This window comes from Chionomys nivalis, chromosome 3 (genome assembly GCF_950005125.1).
Source record: "Chionomys nivalis chromosome 3, mChiNiv1.1, whole genome shotgun sequence".
In the NCBI taxonomy this organism is placed as follows: Eukaryota; Metazoa; Chordata; class Mammalia; order Rodentia; family Cricetidae; genus Chionomys; species Chionomys nivalis.
Genome location: NC_080088.1, coordinates 16,548,837 through 16,558,781, shown reverse-complemented (window position 1 = coordinate 16,558,781; position 9,945 = coordinate 16,548,837).

The following is a 9,945-nucleotide window of genomic DNA, read 5'->3' as shown; positions in this document are numbered from 1 at the left end:
ATATATCAACAATCTATAATGTTTTGAAGGTTACTTGGGCTACACTGATGGACCATTCAAACGCTGGATTTTTTCTGCCTGGAAGTGGTGTTTTTCTTAGTCTATGGTCTTCTGAGGCATTCTCAGCTCAAGTAGCTCAACTTTCTTTAAGACACAATTGTACACACATAGAATTGAAACTATCATCCCTCATCGAAAAGTTTCTCTTTACCTCAAATGGAGATTATCACAGAAAAACACAAATGAACACAGTGTCTTTGTCTAGATTCTGGGAGCCTAGCTGTAATGAATACTTGCACATTATGTCTCCTGAATCAATGACTTGGGAGAGGGGATAAAAGTTTGTCACATCCACAATATCCAGAAGTCTGGATCAAAACAGTATCTTCTATAATGACTAGAGAACTATACAAGAAAAATGGAAAGCGAAAAGTTAAAGGGATTCTACCCTCAACCAAACAGGGAACTAATGACTGCTGGGGGAAATAAATTTGCTCTTTCTCAGTAATGAGCCAATTGTTGGCTAATCAATCCTGAGTGGACATAAAACCATATACACGGCAACTGCAAAAAACAGAATCTTTGAGCTGTATTTACTTATATTTGTGATATACATGCACGTGTAGATGCACACAAACACACAGACACATGCTAGATGAATCAATAATGAAGAAGCATAAGCTGTCAACTTTAGAATGGGGGAAATTTGAAGGTTTAAGTGTAATGGATGGAAGGGGAAGTGATGTTAATTTCATTTCAATTAAAACACTAAAATGTAACAAAATGATAAAACTACAAAAGAAGGAAAGAGGTAGTAACAAAATATAAACATTTCAGTGTTTTCAGTGTATTTGGTAGACATCTCGATCACAGCACATATATAAACATAAACTTTTCATCAATGAAATGTATAGTCTAATAACTCTGAACCAACACAACAAAATAAATGCTGTGTGCTATTGATAAAAACAAATAATAACTCCCCTATGAAAATAATTCTTATATTTTAAAGACACATATGTAATTTATTATATACCTTTCACATTATTTGTGGATGAATCCAAACAGTTTAAGGTGATAATGTAATGTCTTCCCAGATATGTGTAATGTAGTCCTGAAATTATCTTTTTTGTTAAACCCATCTATAGAAGGAAGTTTTGACAAAATTTTTATTTAATTAATTAATATATTTTTACTTATACCTTAAATACATGATCTAGAATTAGTCCAAACAATAATTTTCAATATATCTAGACTCAATTTTATAGGCTTTACATTCCAATGATAGGTATGAACACATGGAAAATGAAAATTATAAATTGAATCATAAAAGAGGTGTTTATTCTGTTCATGTAAAATACAGAGAAATTTATAAATTAAAAAAACTGAACAATAAATCCATTTCAAAATTTGTCCCCAGAATTTAAAATTAACCACATTTAAAACCAGTTGTTTGCTTTACCATTCACTCCTCCTCTGTTGCCATTACGAATGGGGAGGCCTTCAATGGGTATCAACCAAACATGGCATGTCAAGTTACAGTAATATTAAGAATTGTCTTCTTATTAAGGCTGAACAAGGAAAGTATGTATGAGATGATCTCTGTGCCCAAGTGTTAGCAGCTCCACAAGAGGAAAACCCTACACAACTGTCTATATATGGAGAAGGACTAGGTCAGTCACATGTAGCTTCCCTGGCTGTGGATTCAGGCTCGGTGATCCCCTTGGGCCCAGGTTAGTTGATTCTATCAGTTTTCTTGTGATGTTCTTGACTCAGCCAATTTCTATAATCCTTCCTCACCACTTCTTCAGGATTTATAAAGCTTGTCATACTGCTTGGCTATGTGTAAGACAAACTTTTTATATACAATACAATTTGATCATTTTCTCTCTCTTCCAGCTCATTCTAGATTCTCTAATTCAGCTTTACATCTTTTGCCGCCAGAGGGTGCGAGCTGGAACCTTGCTGGTAGGCCATGAGCCTAATATTAAAATATTAAAATAATAGAAATAGATTATTCTAGATGCAAGAGCTAGCTAGTAATACGCTTAAGCTATTGGCCAAACAGTATTGAAAATAATATAGTTTCTGTGTGATTATTTCAGGAGTCTGGGTGACTGACAAGCAAACAAGCAGCCTCTGCCTACAAATCGGTTCTCCAACATGGTCAATTATATCCATGTAAATCTTAGAAAGTTTAAAAGGAATTATAGACACAAAACAGCAGAGTTAAATCTGGCTTTTTGGTAATATCATTTTCTCGGGTGGGCTCTGTTTGCTAGATAAAAGCAGAGGTACAATTTTTGACTCAGAGGTAGCAGCAAAAAACTTAACTTCTCCCTTAAGAAGGCTTCCTGGTTTGCCAGCAAGAAAAGCTAACTCTTTTGGGAGGTCTGGCAACAGAGCATTTTAATGAGGTCTGTGAGTAGAGAGTTACAGCTTGCTTAATAGCAACATTGACCCACTGTGTGCCTAAGATGGGGCAATGAACATGGCTCTCAGAGGCAGCAAACATGCCTCTGCCACATTGGACTGGGCAGAGCAAGCAGGCAGGGCTGGCAGTGTGGGCTGTAGGAACACTTGCTTAGCATTTAACAAAGGGGGTCCACTTCTGGTCAGAAAATAATTACAGATACACAATAAAGACAGATTCAGATAAAAAAGAGACCTCTAATGGTCATAGTGTTGGATAAATGTATGTAGGTCTGGGAGACAGAGAAGAAAAAGTGTATAGAGAGTTATAAAAAGAAGTAAATCATTAAAAAATAACTCTTTAAAGAGACAGAGTACAGACAGTCATAGATTAAAGAAACAAAAATACTAAAATAAATGTTAAACAGTAATAGAGTAAAAACAAATAGTCACATAAAGATGGACTATACATGGAGTCTGGCTTATATATGCTATTGTCTTTTCTTAAAAAATTTGACTGTGAAAAAGCTAAACACAAAGAGAGATTTCATTTTATTGGCTGCTAAGATAAACCAACATCTATATTTTAAAGGTATCATGTCTTCAGAATTTGGGTCTAAGGATTCATTTATTTGAGAAAGAGGTTCTCCTTTTGTTTCCAAGGAGGTTGAGAACTTGTGGAATCTTTCCAGACTAATGATATCGGATGGACCAAGATCCACCTCCAAGGTCTCCGTGAATTCTTAAATACCTAACCCAACAAATACTTCACTCAACAAAAAGCAGGAAGCAGTTTGGAGAGAACCATGCCCAAATTCACAATATTGCTTATAAATGTTTATTTATATTTAAAAAGGGATATGCTATAGATATGAATTTATATTGAATGATCTTGCTTTATTGATACAGATTTAAGGCAAATTTTGTTTTATATATATATATATATTTCTGTTCTTGATTAAGATATTATGGTTTATGTACATCATTTCAAATGTAATGTATCATTAAGAAATATAGGTTAATAGATAATCATCTATATTAGTCAAACTTGTCATGTTAGGTTTTCAAGATATATAGCAATATATTTCAGTTAAATAGGTATTCCTCAAATCTTTTAAAGATCTTCAAAATATGGCATGTAAGATGTTTTAAAAACTTAGGAAGTTTCATGACAATGAGACACATCTGCTCCTGGCACACCAATTACTTCAAGAGGAAGATGGACATCAAAGAGACTCTTTATGGAGTTTGTTAGCTTTTTGGGCAAGAAACTGCTTTTACCTAGAATGCCTGATGTTATGCTATATGAACTGAACATTCAGGACTAAAAGAAAAGTGATTACTGAATTTGCCTAAAGGTGAGATGGTCCTTTGGGGTTCCTGCTTCATGAAAGAGTCTGCCAGACATTCTTCAGGAAACAGAGGAAAATGACTGATAAACTGCAATATAGGTGAAACTGTCTTTGAAATTTCCCACTTCATGTAAAAGTCTGCCAGATACTCTGGGCCAGTAAGCTGAAGATTGGTGCCCTCAACAGTACAGAAGAACTTTGGTTGACTGTCTTTGCAGCAAGATGTCTCTGTCAATTCTAGAGTTTTAAAGGTTGCTTACAATACACTTCCTTTTAACTTTGGAAATATTACATCCTTTTGTGGTCTTTGATGGAGTTGAAGAATAAATAGTTATAGTTTTCCTTAGTTATGATAAAAGACAATGTAAATATAAATAATGTAACTGTAATACTTGCTTAATACCTATCTTGTTTTATGTCATTTTACTATGTTAAATTTAAAACGTTCCTTTTTAATTTAAACAGAAAAGGGAAATGATGATAGAAGTCCTTTTGTCTATATGTTTCTTTTATTAGTTAATGAATAAAGGGGTTTCAGCCAGTGGCTTAGCAGAATAGATCTAGGCAGGAAAACTAAACTGAATGCTGGGAGAAAGAAGGTGGGGTCAGTGAGAAGCTATGTAGCCCCACCAGAGACAAATACCAGAAGGAATTTTATCCTGTAAGCCACAGGTTAAATGGAGATGGATAAATTTAGGATATAAGGGTTAGTTAAAAATATGTTTAATCTGTTGGCCAAACAGTTTTTCAAATAATGTAGTTTCTGAATGATTATTTCATAGTCTGGGTAGCTGGGAACAAACAAGTGACCTCACCCAACATTTACAGAAAAGCACAAAAGAAAAATAGCAAAACAATAATCAAAACAAACATTCAAAAACCAAAACAAACAACAAGACAAAAATAAATACCAAACACACACACACACACACACAAAGAGTGTACACAGAAAAGAAAAAAACAAAAGCCAGAGTCTGTCATGTGTTGACCAAGTATTCCTGGCACAAGGCCTGTAACATGATTAGTAAAAACCCAGAGCCAGATACTGGGTTTCAACCTGAAGCTTAGAAAAGAAAAATAGCCAGCCACTGGCTCTTACCTCTACCTCAGTCTGAAATGGTGATCCTACCTCTATAAATCTCAGAATGAGAATGTGTTTTAGAACTTTCTTCTCCCATCTTATTTTAATCTCTAGTGCTGACCTGAAGGCATGAACCACTACGCTTGGTTTCTGTAGTAAAACAGTGTGGCTATTGGGATTAAAGTTATGTCAAGTCACCACTGCCTGGTCTGTCAGGCTGACCAGGAAACCTGTTTTATTCTCTGATCTTCATTTGTATTTTATTTATTATCACTACAGAGACCTGCCATAGAGTACAACTGAGAGATCAAGTGGCATGCCACTGGAGAAAACGCCTTTTCCTCCCGAGCATCTATCAAATGGAAATAGTTCTCTGGTTAGGATTATGACTTTATGTCAACTTTATCTTCCCCCATGCTTGTATTTTGTCAGGTTTGCACGTGTGTAGGTCTGTCTCTGTTGTCATTTTCTGTGCAGGCATAAGTCATCACCTCTGCTGAGTCTCAATGATGGTTCCTACAGGCCATCCAGAAATCTCTGCCTGTTAAAATCTGTCTGACTTCTCTTTAACACACATTCCTAAGCCTTGAGGGGGGGGGATGTATTTTATGAAGACAGCTCATTTTGAACTGAGTATTCCCCAAATCTCTCACTCTCTGAACTTTGTCCATTTATAGGTTTTCCTGTTAATTCTCATCTTGTACAAGTAGAATCTTCTCTGAGAGTGTTGAGTGATGCAATGATATGGAGGCATAGAATTATGTCATTTGGAGTCGTGTTATAGCTATCTTCTTTATATAGGAAGATAGTAGGAGGATTTTCCCTAGAACTCCTGACCTATCTAGTGTCATACATATGTCACATTTTCAGTTTCAGGTATTTCTTGTATCACAATGAGTAGGTCTTAAATTAAATATAATGTTTATAATCACTCACATAATATATGTGCCACTAATATATAAGAATATCTCGCAATTTCTCTGTTGTAGGTCTTGGGGATTATAGCTGGGAGACATTGACGACAGCTTTTTTTCTTGGTAATTTCCAAGTACATTGCAGAACCATGGGTGTTTTTCAGGAGGGGTTCAGCTTCTAGCTAGTGACCAGCTTGATTTCTTCATGTTCAATGACATAAATATCTGGTGTCTTCAGCAATGTAGCCTTACCATCAAGAGAGGTAAGACTGATCATCACAGAGAGCAATCAATACCTTTGCAATAGCCTGTGATGTTTGGGGTGCATAAATGACCCCTTTAGCCAGTTAATCAACATACTATAACTCATTTCTGACTTATATATGAAATACCTTAAAGCAGTAGTATTCTGTATGACTTTTCAATGGGTTTAGTTTTAGTTGTTCTTATTTTCCTCCTCATTTTTTCAATTCATCCAATCCCCCCCCCAAAAATACTCCAATTCTGGTTTTCACATTATATCACTATATTCTATTTACTTTTCCTTGGAAAACCTTTTTTTTTTTCACCCCTAGTCCCTCATTAGCATCTAACTCCTATTGGTACTCTTATGGAAACACAAGTGTCTAAAGCTTAAGACTACTATTCACATATAAAAGAAAACAGGCAGTGTTTGTCATTTTGGTTCTGGGTGGAGTGACGCAAACAAAATGATTGTTTCTAGCTCCATCCGTTTGCCTTCAAACTTTATATTTTAATTTTTCTTAACAGTTTAATAATAAATATATGACACATTTTCATTATGCATTTATCAGTGTATGGATACCTAGGATGTTTCCCACTTTAGGCTATTGTGATTAGAGCATCAGTGAAAGTGGATGAATTAGTAGCCCTCTAGTAAGATACAAAATCCTTTGGGTACATAGTAAAAGGTGAATTTGTGATAGATCTATTTTTGTCTCTTTGACAAACCTTCACCATGATGCCTATGTCTATAATTGCCAATTCTCAATCCAACCACTAACAATTAAGGTTTTTCCTTTCCCTGAATACTGTTCAGTATGTGCTGTCATTTCTCTTATTAATCTGTGTTATTTTAACTACTTTAAGAGGAAATCTAAGAAATATTTAAATTAGATTTAAAACAAACAAATATTAAGGAGCTTGAAAAGAGTATAGATATATTATCCACCAAGAAATGTTTCTCCAAATAATGCAAACTATGTAAAATTTTATTCATTTCAGGAAAAATTATATTAATCTTTTAGCTTTTCAAATTTAAAAATATGAAATAACCAAATAATGTTATATAAATTGTCCTATAGTTCATTCTTAACCTAGATGTCTAATTTTTAGATGCTTGTGATGTGTAGATTATGAGAGAGGCCAACAATGGAACCTTATGTTTTGATCTGGTCTCAAGCTGTATGTGCCTTTGATCTGCCCCACATTCATAATGACAGCAAATCAATCACAGAGTTTTAGTTCACAGAGAGTCTAAATGCCCACTCTTAAATTTTGCAAGGAGGTTATTGTGTAGATGAATTCAGTGGCAAAGTAAGCATATTATCTTTCTGGCACCAGAAAGCTGGCTTGGAAGATATCCAGCTCCATGCTGAGGACAGTAACTTTCTTTCTTTGCCTGTCTGTTTCACATTCATTTCATAGTGTTCTATATGAGTAGGAGGTACACAGAATGCTATAATCATCGTGCTTCCTTCCTCCTTGGGCATGGACCAGAAGTGTGACCCCATAAGGAAATTTGTATGAGCACTATTTTCCACAAATATCTCATTGTGTCCACATATAATTCTATATTAAAAATTTGAAATCTTTGACATAAAGGTAGACAGTGTGTTACATACAAAATTCTGAAATCCTTCAATAAAAGTAATGTGCAAATACTCAAAATCTGTGTGTCAAATAGGCTTCATGTTTTTAATAATTAGTGCACAGAAGGTCAGACTGCTCTATCAGTAAACAGTGTTTGGAAATACATTGTAGATTTTGCACTTCATCATTTTTCTAGAATTTAGGTAACTGGAACACAACATGTATCATTTGAGATGTGTTCATTATGAATATGATCACATATCATTTTAAATGTTGCCTTTCTATCTATAAGTAATCTTCATTAGGAGAGATTTATCAATTTATTTTTATCCTCAGTAAATTTTGCATAATTTTACTAGTTCTAAAATCAGTTATTGGTAACTATAAGGATTGTATTCTATTTTTGTACTTGAACTTTAGATAGGCTAACCTTACATTTATTTTATTTATTTAGCTTTATTTGTCAGTAATTTTTACATCTGGGAAGATAGTGTTTTGTTTGATCATTTTAACTAATTTTCCACAGTTCTTTTTTTTTAATTTTTAAAACAATATGTTTTACATATCAATCCCAGTTCCCTCTCCCTCACAGCCTCCCATTTCTTCCACCTTCATCCCACCTCCACTCCCATCCACTCTTAACCATAATGACATCTTTGTTAACTTTATTGTCTACTTGACACAGCCTAGTATCACGTTGTCTCAAAGAATAATCACCTTTGGGAAATTTCAGGGACCTTATTAGCCTGTGTGACCATATTTGAATGATTTTCTCTTGATTATATTTTGGAGTGTTCACCCTACTGTATATGGTACCATCACTAGGATTGCTGTTCATAAGAGAAAGCAAGCTAAGGATGAGCCTGTGAGAAAACAAGGCATTATACAAAGTAGAGAGCAGCCAGAAATTGGTGTTTCTCCATAGTTCATGCTTTAATTCCTGGTCTGATTTTTCTCAATGCTGGACTAAAACCTGTAATCTGAAATATGATCTTTCATCCTTTAATTGCTTTTTGTCCAAGTGCTTTATTACAGTAACAAAAAGGGTGGAAGAATGCATGTGATCATAGCCCCTGCAACAAATAAATACACAGTCCTCACAGGCTTGCGTGCTGAGCAAATCAGATTGAGTTTATGCAGAATATGATGGCGTTGATTGTCCAAGATAATTAAGCAATGTATAAGCCACCACTAAAACCAAGACAGGGCATTGTTGAAATGTTAAAATGTTTTAGTGACCTATAACTAGCACTTATAAACATTTGTGAATTGAATACTCAATAGAATCATATGAGATACATAGTGCCATCTTCATTTTACAGATTCTGAATTGGAACTTCGGATATATTCGGTATGTGATAACATCATGCAGAAGTGGTTTGTAATAGAATGCAGTTAGGTCTACTTGATTCTATCATGCTTATCTGTCAATAGCTCTTCAGCCATACAGTCTATCAGTAAGTGTTATGATGACTAGGTCCCTCTTCTCTATGCTTTAATAAATATCCCTCAGAATTATGCCTACATGAAAAACCATTAGGTAACACTGTTGTACAAAACAAATATCAAATCAGATGAGCCAAAATTCTCCCAAACGCTATCTATGTGATAGCACCCTTGTCCAAATCCTTTCTGTTTCTTGCAGGCTATAAGCATTTTAGGATTAAACTGTTGTGAATTAGACCATAAAGTTAATCATGAGATAAATATAGTATGGGCAAATAATCTTTATATTTTATAAATACATTATCATTAACAGAGTTATAAATTCCTTGTGAGGTGAGAAGAAAGAATAAATGAAGTTTGGTATGGAGAACTGATTCTTATCTCCAATATATAATAATTTACAAATGAAAATTTACTTTCCTACATAGGAGTTTCACTAGGAAAACAAACTACTCTTTTTATTTTTTTAAAAAGAAAACAAACTCTCTCTTCTTTAATTTTATATGCCAACCCCAGTTCCCACTCCCTCCCCTCCTCCCATTCCCTCCACACCACCCATCCACTCCTCAGAGAGGGTAAGGCACATTGCTTTGGGAAAAGTCCGAGGACCTCCCTACTATATCTAGGCTGAGCAAGGTATCCATCCAAAAGGAATGGTTCCCATAATGCCAGTACAAGCAGTAGGGATAAATCCTGTTCCACTGACAGTGGTACCACAGTCTTCCCCAAACATAAAACTGTTACCCATATTCAGAGGTTCTACTTTGGTCCTATGCTGCTTCCTTCGCTGTCTTGCTGAAGGTGGTGAGCTCCCATTAGCTCAGGTGAACTGCTTCAGTGGGTGTCCCTATCATGGTTGTGACCTCTTTGCTCATTTTCTCATTCCTCCCATTCTTACTGGACAATG